Raw genomic sequence first — 23105 nt, 5'->3', positions numbered from 1 at the left:
TTGAAGGAATGTATTTGTTAGTTGGACTTGGAAACACCAACTGCAAAGTGGATACTTTCCCCCCATATGTGCTTGCAAGATATCGTCCAGAAAACATATCCTATCACTAATCCCCTAACAGCTTTTCCCCATCCTCATTATTTTACTATACTTAATCCTCACTAGTTGACATTCCATTTCATATTATTTTTCCTGGTAAGAAACAATAATCCATTATTTGATTACATACTTGAGAGTTTACTGTACTGCATTTAATTAATCTGCATGAACAGATTAAAATCTTACATCTGATTACTACTCAGTAATCAATGGTATGGAGCCAAGTTCATCCAGGGCCATTAAAAAGAGAGATGCTTTGGTATGTATAGCTTCAACTCCCCACTTAGACAGGAAGCAAGCCTCCATGAAGTGCCACAGCTGGTATCCGGATTGAACCCACACTGTTGGCTCCATTGATTGCATATAATCATATAATTAAAAACAATAACAAGTTTAAACCTCTCCAGGTGGCTAGTACAGTAGCTCAGCAGTCAGCATTGTTGCCTCACAGCACCAGGAACCCAGGTTTAATTCCAAACTTGGGCAACTGTCTGTGTACAGTTTGCATGTTCTCCCAGTGTCTGTACTATGGGAGGAAACCCATGCAAAGATGTGCAGTTTAGGTGGATTGGCCATGATAAATTGTCCCATAGTGTCCAGGAATATGCAGGCTAGGTGGTTTAGCCATGAGGAATGTGGGATTATGGGATTAGGACAGGGGGTGGGGGTGGTGAGTCAGGGTGGGAAGCTGTTCAGAGCGTTGGTGTGGACCCGATGGATTGAATGGCCTGCTTTCACGCTGTCGGGTTTATATAATTCAACACTAAGACTATGTATATTTCATTGACTGACAAGGAAAACTGCATTTGTGCAAAGGCATCTTCACATCTGTATCAGAAAATAAGTGTTTTGGCTATCTGCAGGCTGCCATCCACCGAGGTTGGGAGCTCAAGCTCCATTCTACAGGCTCAAGCACATCTTTCATTCAGAGCAGTACTGAGCGAACACTGCACTGTCAGATGCACTATCTTACAATGATATGGTGGATCAATGCACCATCTGTGAAAGTGAATGTGATAGAACTCATGGCAACATTCAATGAACAGTTGGCAGATTTCTTGGTCCAAAGTTCATCTGTTACCCAGTACCAAAATTCTCAGTTAGGGTTCAGTTAGTTGCTCTCTGACCTCTGAATCTCAACTTCCCAGTTTCAAGTGTAGTCCCAGAGCCTGAGTGCAAAAACTAAGGCTAACACTCCACTGTATTATTGCAGATGTCACCAACCAGGAAAACATCTCGTCCGCGATTGCCCTTATCACAGCATGAATTAGCTTTTAAAATCTCAATGCAATCCCCTCCCATTCCTCAAAATGATGAAAAACACAGGCCCAGTTCCCTCAATCTCTGTTCATTAAAACAATTTCAGGGGTTATCTGGTGAACATCTATCGCATGACCTCAGTGGCAAGCATATCATTCCTTCGATAAGGGGGCCAAAACCACACAAAGTATCACTCATGAGACTTCACTCAGGCATTCTGTAGGAAAATACATTGAGACAATGAATGGCTATGCTGTATATGGTTATGGTGTCATAAAGATGTAGAGCATGGAAACAGACCCTTCAGTCCAAATTGTCATGCCAACTGGATATCCCACATTAACCTAGTCCCATTTGCCAGCATTTGGCCCGTATCCCTCTAAACCCTTCCTATTAATGTACCACTCCAGATACTTTTTACACGTCATAATTATGCCTGTCTCCATCACTTCTTCTGGCAGCTCATTCCATACATGTACCACTCTCTGCATGAAATAGCTGTCCCCTCGGGTCTCTTTTAAATCTCCCCCCTCTCATCTTAAACCCCCAGCTTTAGACTCCCTTACCCTGGAACCTTGGTGATTCACCCTACCCATGCCCCTCAGGATTTTATAAACTTCTAAGGGCACCCCTCAACCTCTGACACTCCAGGGAAAATAGCTCCAGTCTATTCAGCCTGTCCCTGTAGCTCAATCCTTCAACCCTGGCAACACCCTTACAAATCTTTTCTGGATCCTTTGAAACTTCACAACATCTTTCCTGCAAGCCTTTCATTCTTTTAACATTGATATCTTTTATTTCATAAGTGTTTGTTGTAATTGGTTGTGCACAAGTTGTCTTCATCTGCCACAATTCATCACTAAACTGGCTGCGCTTCAGAATTAGTTAATTGACTACATATGTTTTGTGATACCCTGAGGACAAGTAAGGTACTTTCTAATTACATTTTTCTCTCTTTCACGAAGATATACACAGCTCAACAGGTAAAATCCAATGGGTCACGAAGGCTGTTGTGTTGAAAATTCCTTAGGTTATACTTGAGTAGCTAGTACTATACATTCAATAAGTGCTTGCTCCTGAGATGACAATAACCTCTGTCAATACCATTGCACCACTAGAAGGCTCCCTCAATCAGTTATTATCTTATTCTATGTAAGAACCAAACAGTTCAACACTCTGGGGAGGAGCCCATCTAAATATTGAAGATGTAGTGTAGGAAAAATGAAATAACAAAGTGCAATAATGTACAATAAAACTACAGGAGAACTTGAACAAAAACAGAATGGGAATAGTAAAACTACCCTTCTTATTTTCAAATGGAATGTCACCCAGCCTAAATTGGCATTAAACTGAGTTGCTTGCCAGTCCAGAACGAGGGAACTTAAGAGTCACATGTCAGCCATGTGTAACACTGGCAGATTTTCTTTCCTAAAGGGCATTATGAAATGAGACGGTTTTCACAATCAACAATAGTAGCATGGTCACCACCACTAAGACAAGATTTCAATGCTAGATTTATTCATTAAATTTAATGACCCCAGATGCCACCGTGAGATATGAACCCAGGCCTCTGGGTTACTCATTCAATGGCATTACCACGATACCACCATATCCTCCCATTGACTGGGAGGATAAGAAACACAAACTGATGACAACGCTGGTCTCTTCAGCAGGCATTTCTACATCTGGTAGTAGTTTCAAATCTCTCTCCTTCAAGATTAAATGAATATGAATTAATTTCTTTCCTCATTTATCACTGTTACCAGCACTGTTGCTTATCCCCGTCATATCATTCGTGAGGACTAAACACACCCTCATCTCCAAGAGGTCAGATTTTAACCACTGTCAAAGTGGGCCACCTCAGAAAGAACATCTGAAGTTAGCCCTGGGCGTTCACCCCACTGAGGGGCACGAACGGATGGAATAGAACATGAAGCAATTTCGAGAATTTGCTTCTTCTGAATTTCAGATTCCCACAATCCACTGCATTTTGCTATTGGATGTTTAATTTATGTTTCAAGAATGTCAACCTCCAAGAAGTTTAGCTCTCCCTCCAACAATATTCAGTTTGTCCAGATCTCTAGCGTCCTCTAACTCTGATGGAAGCTAAACTGCAAACCATATCTCTCTCTCTCAACAGACACTGACTGGCCTACAGCGATTTTGTGTTTTTGTTTTTATTAGATGTTTCAGGGTGTCTGTGCAACCTGAATGACCATTCACAGCCAGCAGTACCTGGTGTGACAGCCTGGTTTCAATGGAGTGCTGCATTTCCACAAGGTGAAAACATCCTGTAGTTCAATTTGAAATGTATCGGAGTTGATAGGTCATGTTGCAGCTGAACAAGACATTGAAGCCGCATTGGTGAGGAATCCAGGCGGATACACGAATAGGAAAGTGTTAGAGGGATATGGGCCAAATGCAGGCAAATGGGATGAGTCCAGTTTTGGATACTGGACGAGTTGGACCGAAGGGTCTGTTTCCTGTGTTGTGTGACTCTGTGTAGGACGGAGAATTCAGAAAGTGCTCAGTAAGTCTAAGGGAGTATCAGTGTATTTTACAAATGTAATTTTTTTTATTCATTCACAGGATGATGGCGTCACTGGCAAGGCCAGCATTTATTGCCCATCTCTAATTGTCCAGGGGGCAGTTCAGGGTCAAACACATTGCTCTGGGTCTGGAGTCACCTGTAGGCCAGACCAGGTAAGGATGGCAGTTTCCTTCCCTAAAGGAATGAATGAACCAGGTGGGTTTTTCCTGACCATCGACAATGGATTCATTTGACAATAGATGTTACTTAAATACGATGCTCTCCCTTTCTTGTATTTCTTCTCTCGCCCATTTAACCAAGTCAAAGGGCATGTTATAAACTACTATCCTGTGATTTTTTTTGGTGCTATCCAAAAACATTGTGCTCTGCAACACAGCACTTGAAATATCACAAGGCTCCCCACATTTTGCTTGTAACTAGTATCAGGTCACAAATGAGCTCCAGTTAGAACCAGGCACAGGGAGAGAAACCACAGGTCTCAGTGCTGACCCTGGCCCAGGCTCCTATTCCTTCCTGGGCACAACAGACCCTTAAATCCTTGGACCCCAATTACTGGGCCACTGTATCGTAAGCCTGTTAGGCACACTGCCTCAAGGACACAACATGCTCCCAATAGTTATACCCACTCTGTCATATTTATCACTGGGCCTTTAAAGACTGTGAGAAATGGAGATGATTGGACGCACATTAAAACCTGTCTGGAGAAGCTGAGGGAGAGGGGAATGCTACCAAGTGGGCTCTCCCACTGGAGGACTATCTCCCGAGTGGCCTAGGGATGACAAGTCCCAGGTGAACACAATCCTGGATGTGCAACATTCCCACCCTGTTCTTGATGTAGCAACTGGAATTTTCCACTGAGGTGTGCATTAACCATGCCGTATTTTCTTTCATCACTCTCTACCTGCGTCATAAGCCAGGCTATTATCTTGTTGAGACAGTAAGAAACAAACCGCAGATGTTACGTTCAGATGATTCAGTTCACCGGCTTCTGAAAATCACAGAGCCCTTTCATAAGGGGTTGGTCAAAGTCATGAGCCACTGTGCTGCCACACATTCTACCTCTCATGGTTTCTGGAGAATATTTGTGGGAGTACTGGGGAAGGGTGGTTCAGTTGCTATGACAAACCCCGCCAGGTTTTAGCACAGGAAATTTCCCTACCCTAGATCCAGAAGAAGTATCACCATTACCAGTTTAGAAACATAGAAACACAGAAGATAGGAGCAGGAGGAGGCCAAGCAGCCTTTTGAGCCTGCTCCGCCATTCTTCATGATCATGGCTGATCACACAACTCAAAAGTCTATTCCCCGTTTCTCCCCATAATTTTTGATCCCATTCGCACTAAATGCTATGTCGAGTCCCCCTTGAATACATTCAATGTTCTGGCATCAATTACTTCCTGTAATAATGAATTCCACAGGCTCACCACTCTTTGGGTGAAAAAATGTCTCCTCATCTCCATCCTAAATCATCGACCCTAAATCCTCACACTGTGACCCCTGGTTCTGGACACACCCATCATCAGGAACAACCTCCCCGCATCTACCCTGTCCAGTCCTGTTAGAATTTTATAAATGTCTATGAAATCCCCGCTGATTCGGCAGAACTCCAGCAAAAACAATCCTAACCTAGTCAAGAGATGACAAAGTGTAGAGCTGGATGAACACAGCAGGCCAAGCAGCATCAGAGGAGCAGGAAATCTGACGTTTTGGGCCTAGACCATTCTTCAGAAATGGGGGAAAGGAAGGGAGTTCTGAAATAAACAGGGAGACAGGGGGAGGTGGATAGCAGATGGGTAAAGGAGAAGGTAGGTGGAGAGGAGACAGACAGGTCAAAGAGGCAGGGGTGGAGCCAGTAAAGGTCAGTGTAGGTGGGGAGTTAGGGAGGGCAGACAGGTCAAGGGGACAGGATGAGGCTAAAAAGGTAGGAGATGGAGGTGGGGCTTGAGGTGGGAAGGAGTCAATCTCTCCTCATATGTCAGACCCGCCATCCCTGGAGTCAGCCTGGTAAACGTTCTCTGCGGCCCCTCAAGAGCAAGAGTATCCTTCCTCAGAAAAGGAGACCAAAACTGTACATAATATTCTGAATGTGGTCTCACCAAGTCCCTGTACGGCTGTAACAACACATCCTTGCTCCTGTACGCAAAACCTCTCACAATGAAGGCCATCATACCACTTGCCTTCTTTATCACCTGCTGCACCTGCATGCTGACCTTTAGCTATCGGCACACTAGGGCACCCAGGTCCCACCGCACACTCCCCTCTCCCAATTTACAGCCATTCAGATAGTAACCTGCCTTCTCGTTTTTGCTTCCGAAGTGAATAATCTCATATTTATCCAAATCATACTGCATCTGCCATTGATTTGCCCACTCACCCTACCTGTCGAGATCACACTGAACTATCTCTGCATCCTCATCACAGTTCACCCTCCCACACAATTTGGCATCATCTGCAAACATGCACATATTACATTTTTTTCCCTCATCCAAATCATTAATATACATTCTGAATAACTGGGGTCCCAGCACCGATCCCTGTGGCGCCCCACTAGTTACTCTCTGCCAATTTGAAAAGGGCCCATTAGTTCCTACGCTTTGTTTCCTCTCTGCCAACCGGTTTCCTATCCATCTCAATACACTTCCCCCAAACCCATACACTTTAATCTTGCACATTAATCTCTTCTGTGGGACTTTGTCAAACGCAGTCTAAAAGTCCAAATATACTACAATCAACTGGCTCCCCTCCTTGTCAACTCTACTAGTTACATTTCCATAAGAGATGACAGATTTCTCAAGCATGGTTTCCCCTTCATAAATCCATGCTGACTCGGTCTGATCCTGTCACTGCTTTCTAAATGCTTTGCTATAAAATCCTTGACAATGGATTTGAGAATTTTCTCCACTACTGATGTTCAGCTCACTGGTCTATAATTCCCCGTTTTTACCTCTACCTCGCTTTTTGAATATTGGCGTGACATTAGCCATCCTCCAATCTGCAGGTCTATAGAATCCTGGAGGATGACCACCAATGCATCCACTATTTCTCGAGCTACTTCCTGGGATGTAGACTATCCGGCCCTGGAGATTTATTGACCTTCAATCCCAACAATTTTCCCAGCACCATTTCTCTACTAAAATTGAACTCCATCAGTTCTTTCCTCTCACTAAATCTTGCATCCTCCAACAATTCTGGTATCTGATTTATGTCCTCTTTTGTCAAACCAGAACCAAAGTATATATTCAGTTCCTCAGCCATTTCTTTGTTCCCCGTTGGACACTGCCCCGAATCTGTCTGTAGGGGATCTACATTTGTTTACACCAATCTCTTTCTCTTCACGTACCAACAGAAACTCTTAGCGTCAGTCTTTATGTTCCTTTCAAGCTCACTTTCATACTGTATTTTCCACTTCTTAATCAATCCCTTCAAGCTTCTTTGCTAAATTCTAAACCGCTCCCAATACTCAGATTTATTATTTTTCTTGACCAGACTGTATGCTTCTTCCTTGGATCAGATACTATCTCTTATTTCCTTTAATGTTGAAATCTATTTAGAATTCTTACTGGTGAAAATTTAAGGGGAACTTCCAGTAGCACACAAAGGAGAAAAGCTGTGCTTATAGAATGAGATAAAGAGGGATGAGTGCAGCGTCAACTATTGGACAGAGCAACATTCCACCACAGCTTTGGTTGATTATTGACCTCCGAGAACCATGTGTGACAGCAGCTTCTGCAAAAGGAAACCAACCACTGGCACAGAGACCCCAGACCAATTCCTGTACAGGGCATTCACTATTACACCCACCACAACATAGCTTTGCTTCCAAAATCCTCTTTTAGGGCAAGGATCTAGAGGGCATCCTTGGGCCACATGATCACCACTGGCTCATTTCAGGTAAGGGGCTCTGGCCATAAACAAGATGTAATTCATTGCACGTTAGCGATTCAGTCCAGTTTGCACAATCTGATGGACCAGTACTTCCCAAACCATTTGACTCCCGTGTGGCCCCAATTCAAGGCTTGACAATTGTTGCAATTATTATGGGGGAGGGGGAAATGAATGGGTGGGGTGAAAGGCCCTGAGACAGACCCTATTACAAAGGCTGTGAGGAAGACCCCGACGGCTGCTCATTGTCCTTCCAGCTCTAAAGATGCTCTCCCACTAAACCCATATGGCTTGATCACAGTGGTAGTGCGTTAGGCACTCCTTAGTAGTGATCCTTTCAGACTCTTATACAATAAAGAGAACAAATGGGTTAGTCCCACATTGATATACTGTGGCTGATGGGGTAGAAGTTTTCTAATCAACCTTTTCAGGGATTGCGACAATGATCAAGCCTTGAATTGGGGGCTTAGAGGAGAGAAATAGCTTGGCAAGCAATGGTCTATCAACAGGCAATCTGGACTTAGTCATTAACATACAACAAATTACATCTTGTTATTCTGTACCTCTAGAGCAAGTGGGGCTTGAACCTGGGGCTCATTGCTCAGAATTAGGCACACTACCACTGTACCACAAGGAACAATGCATGGTCCTAATTGCAGAACAATTTTGTGGAGGTGGGAGGAGCAAATGTGTAGGCTATTTGTTAAATGGTAAGAGTTCAGAAGGTGTGGATATAGGTTTTGAGTACATGAGTGGTGAAGACTTGCCTAATTATACAGAAGCCTGGTTAGACTGCACCTGGAACGCTGTACGAGGTTTTGGTCTCCTTGCCTCAGGAAAGACCGTATAGCCATAAAGGGAGCACAATGAAAGCTCATCAGACTCATTCCCAGGAGGGTGGACTGTCCTATGGAGAGAGACTGAGCAAAATCTGGCCTATATTTTCTTGAGTTGTGAAGAGCAAAAAAAGTGATCTAATTGAAATCTAAAAAATATTTAAAGGAATAGGAAGGTAAGATGGTTCTCTTGCCGGAGAGTTTAGAACTAGGGGAATGCCATGTACGAGAGATAATTTGAAATGCAGACGCTGAAGAATCTGAGATAAAGTGTAGAGCAGGATGAACACAGCAGGCCAAGTATGAGTTTGTTTCAGGAGATTTTATTTCTTTGCTCAGAGTAAATCTTTGGAATTTTCTCCAAGGGGACAATGGAAGCTTAGTCTTTCAGTCTGTTTAAAGTAGACATGGATAGATTTTTGGCTACCAGTGGCACAAAAGGTTATGAGCATAGTGTGGGCAAAAGGCATCAAAGTGTTTGATCAGCCATCATCTTAAATGATGGTGCAAGATCGACGAGCTGAATGGCCTACTCCTGTCCCTCTGTTCCTTACGCTCTTATACAATGATGATATCACTCCTTCACTGCAAACAATCACTATTCATTCACAAAAACTCAAAAGCTTTGACTTTAATATTTTCTGTTCAAATTAAGAATTTAAAGGCGTGACATCACTTTTAAACTAAATATCTCGAGTAAAAAAACGAGTTTCAGGACTCCTCTTTGCTGGCAACAGTTTTTCTGAACTCAGCTGTTGGAAACGCTAGTGGGCAGGACACAGAACTGTTAGGGATCAAGCACCCACTTTAAGAACAGGAATATTGCTGTGAAATTACACATGCGCAAAGTCCAGCGAGAGTTACAATCCTTGCAATATTTTTCTCCCAATATAAGAGCTTATTCAATTTTTTTTAAAAAGGGGGAATGAGATTTATGAGACCAATTCCCATTTGAAATTAGATCAAAATGAACCAACCAGATGAGTACTGTGTCTACAAGAGCAGGTCACAGACTGGGAATTCTGCAGTATGTAATTCACCTCCTGACCACTCCCCCCAGGCTGTGTCCACTGTTTACAAGGCACAAGTCAGGAGTATGATAGAAGACCCTCCACTTGTTGCAGCTCCAATAACACTCAAGAGTCTCGACACCATCAAGAAGAGGGCCACCCACTTGGCTGGCACCACATCCACCATCTTCAACTTTCAATGTCTTCGCCACTTCCTCACACATTACCATTTACAATACACATGGCAGTAACTCAAACAGACATCTCTGATAGCACTCTCCAAACCCGTGATCCAGAAGGACAAAGGCAGCAGGTGCAAATGGGGAGAACAGCACCTACAAAACTATATTGTCATTCCTTCAGATTCGACAGCTCAAAATTCTGATACTCCCTTCTTAACAGCAAAATGGATGCCCCCAGCATGGGCTACAGGGATTCAAGATGGTGGCCCACCATTACTTCCTTGAATGGAATTAGGGAGGATCAAGAAATGTTGGCTGAGGAAAAAAATGCTGTTGTAAGTATGAAATTAGGCACTAATGGATTTCTCAATAATGGATTTATTCACAGAATGCAGCCTGACTCATATCTGCCTTCTTCCTATCAATATAGCATCCAGCAGTTTCTCTTTGTAAGCACTCTAAGTAATTAATCATTCAATGCTCTTCACCTCTGCATCTTAATGATTTACGATCTGTGACGTGGGATGTTCTGGCTCTGCAGATTTTTATTTCCCCACAATGGAAAGCTGGGGGTGGGGAATCATTTCCCTTGGTGCACAGAGGTTAAAAAAAGAGATTTGGTGGATGTATTCAAACTGAGAGAGTGGTTTGGTGCAGGGGACCATTCCCAGTTGAATTCTACTGGCAGAAGGGTCTGTGACCATGGGATCCCAAATCAGTCAGGTGGGCCAGTCTGGAGCTGAGGAAAGAAAGAGTTATTTTGCACAGCGAGCTGCTGTGCCTTGACATTCACTACCAATGCAAGGGTTGCAATGTTGGATAAAGATTTAATGGAGGCCACTTATTGCAGGAGGGGGTTTGGGATATATTCTTTGTGGGGTAGGTGAAGAGGAGAAATCTAGAGAGGCAAAAGAGCACAGGCATGGTGCTAATTAGATGACAATTTCCAAAAGGTCAGCAAAGGCACCATGGGTCTAATGGCCTCCTTCTGTGCTTAGTCTATAAATTCTGTTTTCACTTGGTAACTTGCAAGACTACAAAAAGTAACAGGAAGCTATAAGCTCAGGCTGAGTGACGTTAAATCCTCAATTACTTTCAGCTTCATCATCAGCATCATGTTGTGCATACAAATCGTTGCATTAGCCCTGGGCTACGTTCATTCTCAGTGTGATCCTGTGCTGCCCACAGGCAAAGGGAGTTGTAGAACTAAGGCCAGAACTTTATGGCTGTATCTCTAACCCACATTCAACCAAGAGTTGGCTCTCAACTGAAAGGGTACATCAAACTTCTGGTTCCCTTTGTGGTCATAAAGAATTTGATCCTAATGTTCATCTTTCTCAATGAAAATATAATTCCTTTCCTTAATGCAAGTGAGACTGGATGAAATGTTCAGAGGGTTCAATTCAAAGGTTCTCCCATCGTTGCCACGTGGCAGTTTATGGGACATCTGTACAAACTTGCTGTTGTATTACCCGACACTACAAAACAGACTGCACTTCCAAAATACCAAACTAACCGTCGAAGGCATAATATCCTAAAGGTTGTAAAGGCTTTGTTGTTGCAGGGAGTTTGATGTGTTTCAGTGTGCAATGTGGGTTCCTGGCCTGACCGAGGTTGTTGCTTGGGACAATATTGCTCCTGATAATCACAGTATCTGTTGTGGTACACTAATCAGCACCGTGAATCAGTCCTGACCCTATAAATAATGAAACTACACATTTATATAGGGGAGGGACTGCAAATTTGTTCATCCTTTCTCACTCAATCACACAGTTAGTGGATGATTAATCGCCTCATAGGACACTGATGGGGGAACATACATTGAGGCTGTTATATTTTACACAGGGCCATTTGTGATTTCCTGGTTATCAACACAAGATGATTAAGCAAATCTGACTAATCATTCTCTTCTAAAGCATTTACAATATTGTTCCAAGCACTGCTGCTCTTTCCTAACCTAAACAGCATCAGTGTGAGATGTCCAGCCTCGACTGAGGGACACTGCGCTGCTTGCAGCAAAAACAAACATGAGCAGAACATGGGTAGCTGGGGTCTGCATCACAGCTGCTGGCTCAAGTTCAGACTTCCCATCCACTCGCTGTATCACTGTCTCCCATGCGGTCACTAAGTGACAGATTGCACTAGGTCAGCTTCTTTTCCCATTCAACCAGGAACGCAGGAAGAGATTTGACAAGTTTGCAGTATCCACTTTTCTCCTTCCTTTAACCTAGGCCTGGGGGGACTCAAGATTGCTGGAGAAATGAAGGGTGTGAACACATCAGGTACAAAATAGATGGTCAAGGCACACATTACAGCCACAACTAGATGGCAGGAGTCCAGCGGGCCAGATTAATCACGTTTATGTGACAACAAGAAAGAAAGAACACAGTAACGTAGGAAATAGGAGCAGGATAAGATCATTGGACCCCTCAAACCTGTTCCATTATTCATTATGATCATTGAGCTCAATACTATAATCTCACCCTCCCCCAAATCCCTTGATGCCTTTAGCCACAGGATCTATATCTACCTCCTTCTTGAAAACACAATGTTTTGGTCTTGATCACATTCTGGGGTCATGAATTCCAAGGGTTCACCACTCTCTGGGTGAAGAAATTTCTCCTCAACTCTGTACTAAAAGGTTTGCCCTTATTCTTAAACTATGATCCCTGGTTCTGGACTCACTCCAGCATCGGAAATATCTTTCCTGCATGTAACTTGTCCAATCCTGTTCGACTGTCATAGGTTTCTATGAGATCTCTCCTGCTTCTTCTAAACTCCTAATAGCCTCCCCTAACTAATTTGACCTCTCCTCATACATCAGGCCTAACATCCTGGGAATCAACTGGATAAACCTCTGTTGCACTTGCTCTACCGCAGAACATCCTGCTTCAAATAATGAGGCCAAAATTTCACACAATATTCCAGGTGTGGCCTCACCAAAGCCCTGTACAATTGCAGGAGGATATCCTTATTCCTGTACTTGAATCCTCTCACTGTGAAGGCCAACATAGAGTTTGTCTGTTTTACTGCCTGCTGCACCTGCCTGAAGACACTCGGGTCTTGTCGAACGTTCCTCTCTCAATTTACAGCCACTCAGAATCATTTGTCTTCCTACTTTTGCTACCAAAGTGGATAATCTCTCATCCATTCACCTAGCCTGTCCAAATTGCACCGCAACATCTCTACATCTTTCTCACAATTCACCCCTCCACACAGCTTGGTGTCATCTGCAAATTTTGAGATATTACATTTAGTTCTCTCATCCAAATCATTAATATATATTGTGAACACACCGTTCACGTTAATGTAAAACAGAGACCAATGTTCTGCAACAAATCAATCAATTGGTGATACAGGAATAAATTAGTTAAACAATCCCTCAAATAAACACCAAACTAGTTGATAATCCAAAATTAGTGGCTACATGAGCAGGCTAGAGGCTACGAACACTGCAGCAAGTAACCCACCTCTTGATTCCACAAAGCCTGTCCACCATCTACACGATACAAGTCAGAAGTGTGATGGAATACTCCCCACTTGCCCGGATGAGTGCAGCCTCAACAACATTCAAGAAACTTGACGCCATCCAGGTCAATACATCCCACTTGATTGGCCTTCCATCCACTCCCTCCACCACCAACACTCAGTAGCAGCAGTGTGTACTAACTACAAAGAAACACTTCAGAAATTCACCAAAGATCCTTAGATAGCACCTTCCAAGCCCACGGCCACTTCCATCTAGAAAGGCAAGGGCAGCAGATACATGGGAACACCACCACCTCCAAGTTGTGCTCCAAGTCACTCTCTATCCTGACTTGGAAATATAATTGCTGCTCCTTCATTGTTGCAGGCTCAAAATCCTGAAATTTCCTCCTTAGTGATATTGTGGGTCAATCCACAGCAGGTGGACTGCAGCAGTTCAAGGCGGCAGCTCACCACCACCTTCTCAAGGGCAACTAGGGACGGGCAAGAAATGTTGGTCAGCCAGAGATGCTGACAGCCCATAAAATGAGTAATTTTTTTTTGGAAAACCCTTGGATTGGAATTCTCCAGAGCTATGACAGCAAGAGGGTAAAAAATACGAGAGCAAACAACTGTAATACAATTTGAGAGAGAGATGAACGACTCAAATTTAACTTTTTCATTTACATTTGCAAAGTTCCCATGTCTTGAGCTCCACTTATGCCTGATACCTCCTCCAGCACTTGGAACCAGCTGCATCTTCAAGCGCCTAGGCTCTAAACTCAGAAATTCTCAGCTCAAGTCCCTCTGCCTCTCTCGCATGCTTTAAGAAATTCTTTGAAATATGCCTCTTGGCCAAGTTTTCATTTACTGTCTGATTAGGTCCCTGTGAAACTCTTAACTATCAGAGCTAAGAATCAGAGATGAATAGAGAACTGAGGCTCCATATAAATGAAATGTATTGCTGACAGCGAGCAACAGCAAGGCAAAGAATCAAAGCTCATGAGACAGCTTCTCCTAATGCCATCAATTCTCTGCAAAATCAAAGACTGGCTGTTGCCAATGATGCGGAGATCAAATAATTCATCGATAAGATTATGGAATCACATCTCATTACAGAGAACAGAGTACATAACCAAGGCTGACAAACTAAAAAAAGGCTCGGTTACAGTGAGGTAAATAGGTGGAGAAGCAAAGGAAGAGCAGTCCAGGGCTTGGATTTTGGACAACTGTAGACACAGGTATGAATGGTAAGGATATTAAAAATGGGGATGTACAAGAAAGAACCAGAGATGAATAGAGAAACGAGGGGCCTGGAGGAGATTAGAAAAATTGAAGGTGTGAAACCATGGAAAGATTTGGAAATAAGAATAAGAATTTTAAATTCATGACACTGCTTGACCAGGAGTCAGAGTATCTCAGTGAGCATGGTGGTGATTAGGAGAAAGGAACAGATAACAGTTAAGACATAGGCAGCATTTTGGTTGACTTCAAGTTTATGGAAAGTGTACTGTGTGAAAGCAGGCAAGAGCACATTGGAGGAAATGAGACCAGGAGGTAATAAAGGCAGGAATAACTGTTTCTGCTGGACATGAGCTGATACCAGGATGAGGGCAGGTGGTGTGACCCAGGTGGAAATGGGTAGACGTAGGTGCAAACAGGCAGCCAGAGGCTCAGTTCAAGGTAAGCAGTTCAGTACGGCTGTGAACAGACTGGCTTAACTTCAGACAGTTGGTGGGGAGAACAATGAAATTGGCAATGAAGAAACTAAATCTCACCAGCGTCAGAGCTGTAACTGCCAGTTACATAAAGCTAATGTTAGATAGCTTAAAATGCAACACCCACGGTGTAACAAGCAAAGTCTATAACTGGTTTCCATCGTAATCCAAGTAGACACTGAACAGATATTTCACATTCCAACACAACTCACTAAAATCACAATGCCAGTACAGTGACAACCAACTAACTCCACTGTCTAATACTCTTCATATATTAAGCTGACATCTGGGACCATTTTTGCCTCCATGTAGAATGGCCACAAGACTTAAGGGATTAGTTAATTGGATCATGGATCTAGTGAGGCCATTATTTTCAGTTTAAAGCTGACTTAATTTTACATCAGTCTCTGCGGTAAATCATGATTGCATGCACAGAAATTTATTTTTGTGTGTGGATTAGATGTGAAGTCCATTTCACTTTCCATTCCAGAAAGGCACAACCGACACACAGAATGTGCTCTGTTCCAAGGACAAAGCGTTTGACAGTGACAGTTTATGGATGAAGAGGAAATACTTATCTGGTCGAAAAGAGTGTCAACATCTGGCAAAAGCTTTGGTACAACAACATACATGCAATAATGTTAAGTTCCTAATCCAAACCAAACCATCACTGCCCAAAATTATTTGCTTTTACACTGCAAGTGATCAAACTGGCAAATTCACTGCCAACATGCGCATGTAGCTATCTCTTAGGGTAAGAGCCTTTAACAAATGTTAAGCATAATAAAATCTGCATAGAATGGAGTGAGAAAGAGACAGAGCGTTGTGCGGTGGGAGGGGGGGGGGGGTGTCAGGAAGCCAGAGCACGCAGCAGGGGCGCAGGCAGGCAGAGCAGGGGGAGGGGAGAAACCCACACAGATAGACATATGCTGGGCATGGAAATGAAGAGCAGAAAATAAACAATGTGGGAGTTAGGAGCTGACAAGTCAGTAAGATCTTCAATTAGATGAAGTTTGTAGTTGACATTTCTGTTTTGCCACTAAGCCCTGTGTATAACAATTGCTGAGAGCACTAAATTTTTTTAAACATTCCACTTATTTGAAGACATTATTCTTTGCCTGAGTTATGAAATTTGCACTCTCTCTAAGTCTACACTCAACAAAAAAAACTTGTAAAGATTAATCTCAAACCTTCTGCTTACTTCAAGCAATCACACCTCCTGAGACAGACCAACCATACAAAGATGAATCAAACTCTAGACTTCTCACTCGATGCATTACACTGGTTGAAAGAAAGCCCTTTTTTAAAAAGAAACATCAAATTCTTTTGCACTGACCCAGGGGTTTATAACCAGTTACAGCCAATCACATCAGCCCATTTATTGCAAAGTTATTACGAAGGAGGCTTGAATCAACTTGGACAAAAATAATCACGAATTAACAACAGTAATTGGCAAAATCTAATAAGATATACTTCCACAACAGATCATTTGGCCATCAATAGTTCAACTGAAACAGCAGTTGCTGCATTGAAAATAAAGGTCCACATTATTTTGTATCAATTTATACAAAACAGGAGCATGTTATCACCAGTGGAAGCAAACTGACTGCTGACGAAATCTGTGTTGTAATAACGGTCACCGCCACAGGCACAGCAACTGGGTTCAGTTCAGAATTTTCCAGCAGAGCAAAACAGCAACTGAGTCACTGGGAAAGCTGGCAGATAACTGGATTTCAGAGAAATGTCTATCAGAACTCCAGGAAGTGGAATGCAGCACTTCTGCACAGCAATGGAGACATGAAGACAAACCTCTGGCGGGGGAAGGATCAGTTCAAGAGGTAATTGAATTACTTTCCGAAAGGGACAAATGTGCAAGGTGACAAGGAGAAGATGGAGGGATGGTGTTCAGTGCATTGCTCATTCAGAGAGCCAGCACAGACACGATGGAAGGAATTATCTCCCTCTATACCGCAACTAATCTATGAATCACACAAACAATCAAGTGAAATTTTGTATTTATTTCTTCTGTTGAAGAAAGGCATTTTAAATGAACTATCAATAAAAACTTAATTCCATTAATTCATTTTAAACATGTAAATAAATCAAACAATAATTTCTCAGCAGGTAACTCAACTGTTCCACACAGTGCAGCAGGGTGAAAGAGTTGAATAAAAAATTTGCCAGAGAGTCATTCAGTCAAAATTTCTGCCAGAATAAACAGCTGGGAATCGTGAACAATGCACCAAGTCAAGAACAGAACACCAATTAAACTCCAGAGCAGAGACTGCAAGTTGCATGGTTGCGTCAGTGCTGATTTGGAAACTGTTGTGCCACTGTCAAGACTGCCCTGTTCCAGGCTACATGCTTTGTGTTGAACATCTATGCAAATATTACAGCCAGTCAGCACTTCAGTTCGCAGGCACAAGCGATGCTGCCACAGGTAGAAAGAGCCTGGACCCAGGAACAGATGCAAAGCTCAGAGCCTCTAAAATCAACATTTAAGGATTAATACTGGCAAGGAAGGGAACAGGGTGAAACTGGATCTCTGTCAGGAGAGATCTGGCTCAGATATTGTCAAAATAATCCTAAAGTCTCAAATGTTAAAACACAACAGCTCAGATGCACCAACTTGTAAAAAGGGCCTGTTATTCTACTGAGGTTAACTGGCTGTTTTTAAACGACTCCACTGATATATTGTGTTGGACAGAGGATGATCCAATGTTGGGAATACACCTGCTGATTTGAGTAAACATCAGACAACAGACCAAGGCAGACCGAATGAAGATATTCAGCAATCAGTAGAAAAATAATTAGCTGATTACAATATAGAGTAATGGGACCAGCAGCAACATGTTGTTTTCAGTATTCAAGTGCAGATTTGTGATAAATACCGCAGTTACACATCAATAAGCCTGCAAGTGCATTTTTGTTCATTGGATCGAACGCATTACCAAAAATGGAACTGCAATGCTCATTAATATTACATTTTGTCACGCACTTAATGGAGCTGAAGATTTTTAAATGTTCTTTTAATATTACAAAGCTGATAGCATTCTGGTCATGTCTCTAATACCGAGCTGTACACCCCAACGCTGATTTTTACCAAGCCTTAGACTAGTAGTGGAAAGATCGAATGTTGCGTCTGTCCCAACCAACTCAGTTCTTGCATTTTCAAGAATAAACTCCACAACTAACGGAAAAATACCAATTAAAATCACCCACAGAAACCTGGACCCTCGAAATAAAATCTGTGGATGAGAAAAATGTATATATATACGTGCTGGTGTTATAGATAGATATTTGTAACCAGCCTGTTCAGACACAGAATCATATAATTCCTACAGTAATGTAACGTAGAGAGGCCATTCTGCCCATCGATTCTACATCAAGCCTCTGAACAGCATCCCACCCAGACCCGGTACCCCACATCACTCTTCTGAGGGGAGGTGCAGCTTTGAAGGGCTGAATGGCCTGATTCTATACTGTAGGGATTCTAAGACAACAAATAAGGGCATAAAATAATGATTATTTTTTTCCCCGTAAAGTAATCTTTCACAGCAGCTGAAGTTCTGTCAAGTTTGTTGCTTAAACTCAACATCCCTTCATGGGTTAACAACCAAACCATCACTGCAGAACCTACACACTGATTAATAAAGATGCAAAGTAGTGATACTTGCAAGTGAGACAACTGGAGTGTAATTTTAAAGAGGGAAAATTCTCACTGTGACCCAGATAATAGCTGGGTGCCTTGAAGTCTGTGACAGTGCCATTTCTGGTAATTCAATTTCACAGTTGAATGATCACTGCTTTCAGATCGCATATTTTGTTTAAAAAAAACACATTCACAACACACATGGTATCTGGACAAAAGAGTTTCTCCAACCTTGTGTCAACAGTAAATGTCACAGTGTACAGGGGACCACTGGAACCAATAGAGAAATCCAGGTAAGAGGTGCATAGCTATGGAAATCCAATAGCATCCCATTGTAGTAAGTCTTCAAGTTTATCCCTGGCTAAAGCTGTGGGCATAGCCCAGTCTCCCTGACTGAGCAGTGACCAGCATCAACACAACTTAGAACATGGGTTAAAGTGATCCGCGGCTGAGTCAGCTACTGTGTGACTCAGAACAGCACCAGCAGCACGGAATTTGATTTCTATTGAAGGTCTTTTTTTGACTTGGACTTTGTGGCTGCCTCAACACCCTGACAATAGCTCAGAGTTCAGTGACCCTAAAACAATCAAAGATCCCAACTGGAGAAGTCAAAAGTGATCTTACAGTAACCCTTTGATCTGCCTTTTCTTGGGGTCAAAAACTTGAGAACATTGAGCATTTTATAATGCTCATCACTATTTCCCAGGCAGTGTGTGCAGATTGATACTGCAGATGTGGATTCCCATCCTGCGTCTTCTCTGAAAGCCTTCAGCAGTCCCCAGTTCATCATAGCTCTCAACTCCTACGCCGTATTTGCCAGTAACACACCTTGCACAATCACATCTCTCATACAGACAGATTCCTGGTCAATTCCCCCAAACTGGCCACACTTGTATTTACGAAAGAACCACCTAAAAACTGTCATTAAAATACCTGATTTATTCAAATTGACTTCTTCACACAACAGCTAAACATAAGCTCACTCCATTTCTTGATTAACCACGTGTTCACATTCTCAACTTTGCAACTAAATTTCTGAAGTTTAAGAAACCAGGTTTTATCCACAGTCAGAGATAGTAGAAACTGCAGATGCTGGAGAACCTGAGATAACAAGGTGTAGAGCTGGATGAACACAACAGGCCAAGCAGCATCAGAGGAGCAGGAATGCTGACGTTTCCGGCCTAGACCCTTCTTCAGAAATGGGGGAGGGTCTAGGCCCAAAACGTCAGCTTTCCTGCTCCTTTGATGCTGCTTGGCCTACTGTGTTCATCCAGCTCTACAACTTGTTAATGCTTTCATCCCCAGTCAATTCATTTCTCAAACACTTCTTCCACAAATATGCCATTAGCCAAAATAAATTTCACTCCTCTGTCTCACTCTGCAACTACTACGGAGGTAAGGTCTATGTAAGTTTGCAGTGTCTGGGGCAACAGTCACACTCGTACAATTTGGAGGAGCTGCTTTTGTATTGTATCAGATAAACATGATAGCCACAGGCTTGGTACTGATTTGTCTGATCACACGCTTACTGTAAATTGTCTTTTGGTCATGTTTCAGGATCTCTGACAATTAAACCGGAAATGGGGTGGGGGAAACATTGCAGTGTCACTTAGCTCATAAACATCCCCGATATCTAAACTGACGTTGTATTTTTTTTGGCTGCAGTGATGGTTGCATTTCATGTTGGGAATTGTCGCAGCTAACCCAGTACCTGGTTCATGGCTGGGTTAATTCACAGGAAGGGCAAACCAATGTTAAAAATGTCAGGATGCACAGATAAGCGACTGATTGAGCTTCACAGACACTGGCCTTACATTGAGTTCATCAGTGGCCACCAGCTCCGGTGACCTTAAAGACAATAGGGTTGCATTCGATCCAGGGATTTATTCTGGGGGAGGTGGTGAACAGCCAGTCAAGATGTCGGGTGAAAAAGGACCCTGTTTTGTCAGGTGTTCAAACTGAACTTAAAGTCGTCTCACCTCAATTGTACAAGGATGATCTTAGGTGGGACCACACCTGGAATACTGTACACTTTTTGGTCTCTACATTCGAGGATATACTTGCATTGGTGGCAGAACAGCAAATTTTAAGTCTATTGTTCCCGTGAGTGAGAAAGTTATACCAAGACACAGGATGAGTAAATTGAATCTACTTTCTCTGGAGTTCAAAAGAACGACAGATGAACAAATTGCAACATCCAAACTTCTGAAGGAGTTCAGTAGAATAATTGCTGAGAGGTTGCCTCTACTCCCTTGGAGAATCTAAACGACAAGGAGACAGTCTCTGGATGAGGGACAGATCATTTCGGACCGAAATCAAAAGTAATTTCATTCCAAGCATTGAGAATCCTTGGAATTCTCTATCCTAGAAGGCTCTGGATGCTGTATCATCGAATATATTTAAGGTGATTACAGATAGATCGAGTGGTGGAGCAAGCTTGCTGGGCTACATAGCCGATTCCTGACCAGTTTTCTTCAGCTGAGCTACCCATGTGATGCTTCACTGAGTGAATATCCTCAGGTCACCAAAGGCCGAAGTTCCTATTGCTAAACTGCACCGAGGGATATCCAAGTAAAATGGTAACAGGGCATTAAAACAGTGTTTCACTTTTTTTTCTTAAAATTACACTTTTCATTCCTTTCTCATTTCCTTTCTAGGTATTTTCATCTGTTAAAATGTGACATTGGTAATACCTACCAGTGTGGGAGCCTCTGACAAAGTAAAGAAAATATGTCTCTGTATGAAATTTAGTCTACTCAAAAGCCATGCAGTTGGTAAACGTGTTATAAGAAGAATTAAGAAATGTTTTTCCTGTTCACTGATCGCGTATTTCAGTTCTGAAGCCAGGCCCCCATAGACCAGGACTGCAGTGTCAATCAGCTGATTCTTGAGCTTGCCTCCCATGAGGTCAGCAAATTATCCACACTCGGTAGACTTATCTACAAAATATGACAACTATACACTCATTAATAGACCTTCTATGGAAGTTAAGATTATGTTCCATCTGGATCTTAAGAGGCAACTGAGTGAAAGTACAAACTCACAACGGCATTGCTCAGCATAAATATTCTTTCCTAACAATCTGTCCTATAACTCATGAATGCTATTTCCACAAGATGATTTAAAACATGCTTTTGGCTTTTTAAATATTAATACTTAGTTCCTTAAGTCAGATCGAAATTGATGCAGCCCATTAACCAGAAATGTTTTGTTTCTCACCACAATGAAGATTTTCCAGTCAAGATTATAACTACAATCAGTATGGATACAGTCTTGCTATGGACGTCACATCGTCTGCCATATATTTCATATTCCAAAAGGGGCAAATTGACAACAGTGAGACTTCAAAATGCACCATTACTGGTTCACCAATTAGAATCAAACATTACAGCACTGCCAGAGAAACTTAGCAAGTCTGGCAGCACCTGTGGAGACAGAAACAGAGTTAAACATTTCAAGTCCAGTGACCCAAAACAATAACTCAACTTTCTCTCCACAGACGCTGCCAGACCTACTGAGTTTCTCCAGCAATTTCTGTTTTTGTCTGTCCCACATCTCCAGCATCCACAGTTCTTTATTTTATGTTACAACATTCCCACACTACAACAGTGACCACATTTCAAAAGTATGAGCTTCAGGATCCCGTCTATCGACAATAAAGCAGATCCTGCCTTGAAAATAATTTTTAAAAAGGGTTAACAGATCAAATTTTAGGGAGCCCAGGCGATAAGCTATATTGTCCTGCAGCTCAAATTTTATTATGAAAGGACACTTCCGCAGCAAAATAGTCTTGTTCCCCTTTCACATCCTCAGTACAGATCAGGAGATTCATGACAATATGAAGTATGTGTATTCCTTGAATATTAGACAGGGCATCATAACTTCAAAATTCTAAACAAGCCAGCTATGAAGACTGAGTTACAAGGCTCCATGTTATAGAATGGAGGTTGACCACCACCCCCTGCGAACTGAAACTGAAATACCCCGAAAGGAGCGCCTCGCCCTATAGTATGTTAAAAGGAATATGAAAAGTCATGTAACCTACCTTTCAGCTACTTCTAGTGTTAAAAAAAACAAACCTAACACTCACTTTACAATCAAGTACGAATTTATTTATCTAACTCTAACAGTGGACAAACTAAATTACTATTGAAGTGAATAAATGCCTAACTACAAACTATTTCTGAATAACGAAGGCCCTCATGGTATGCTATTCCAATAAGTACAAGTCCCACCTACATAAAAAAGAATTAAATCTTGAAATTACAACCAGTTTACACGTGTTCCGGAATGTTCAATGCCTTCTCCGTCAAAATCTTCTCCCAGGAATATTAACTAGTTGTGCCAGAGGTAACTTTGCCTTAGATGGTGCTCTCTCTAAAACTTACAGAAGACTGTGAGAACTAAATACTTTTGAGCTGACAGATCACTCTCCTGCTTTTCCAACTAC

At 42.3% G+C, this 23105-nt stretch overlaps 1 protein-coding gene across 7 annotated transcripts in view; it reads right to left on the bottom strand.

Annotated features, from left to right (window-relative positions):
* Positions 1-23105, bottom strand: part of abca2 (ATP-binding cassette, sub-family A (ABC1), member 2) — a 508939-nt gene that overhangs the window by 373079 nt on the left and 112755 nt on the right. The window contains exon 1 of one of the 7 annotated variants that reach the window (XM_059638368.1): positions 16205-16223. The exons of the other annotated variants lie outside the window; for them this stretch is intronic. The gene's annotated coding sequence lies outside the window, so the exon portion shown is untranslated. Of the gene's footprint in view, positions 1-16204; positions 16224-23105 lie in introns of those variants that run through there. 7 annotated transcript variants of the gene reach the window in all.

This window comes from Stegostoma tigrinum, chromosome 29 (assembly GCF_030684315.1).
Source record: "Stegostoma tigrinum isolate sSteTig4 chromosome 29, sSteTig4.hap1, whole genome shotgun sequence".
NCBI lineage: Eukaryota > Metazoa > Chordata > Chondrichthyes > Orectolobiformes > Stegostomatidae > Stegostoma > Stegostoma tigrinum.
Note: the sequence above shows the minus strand (reverse complement) of the source record. Positions and strands in the feature narration are given on the sequence as shown.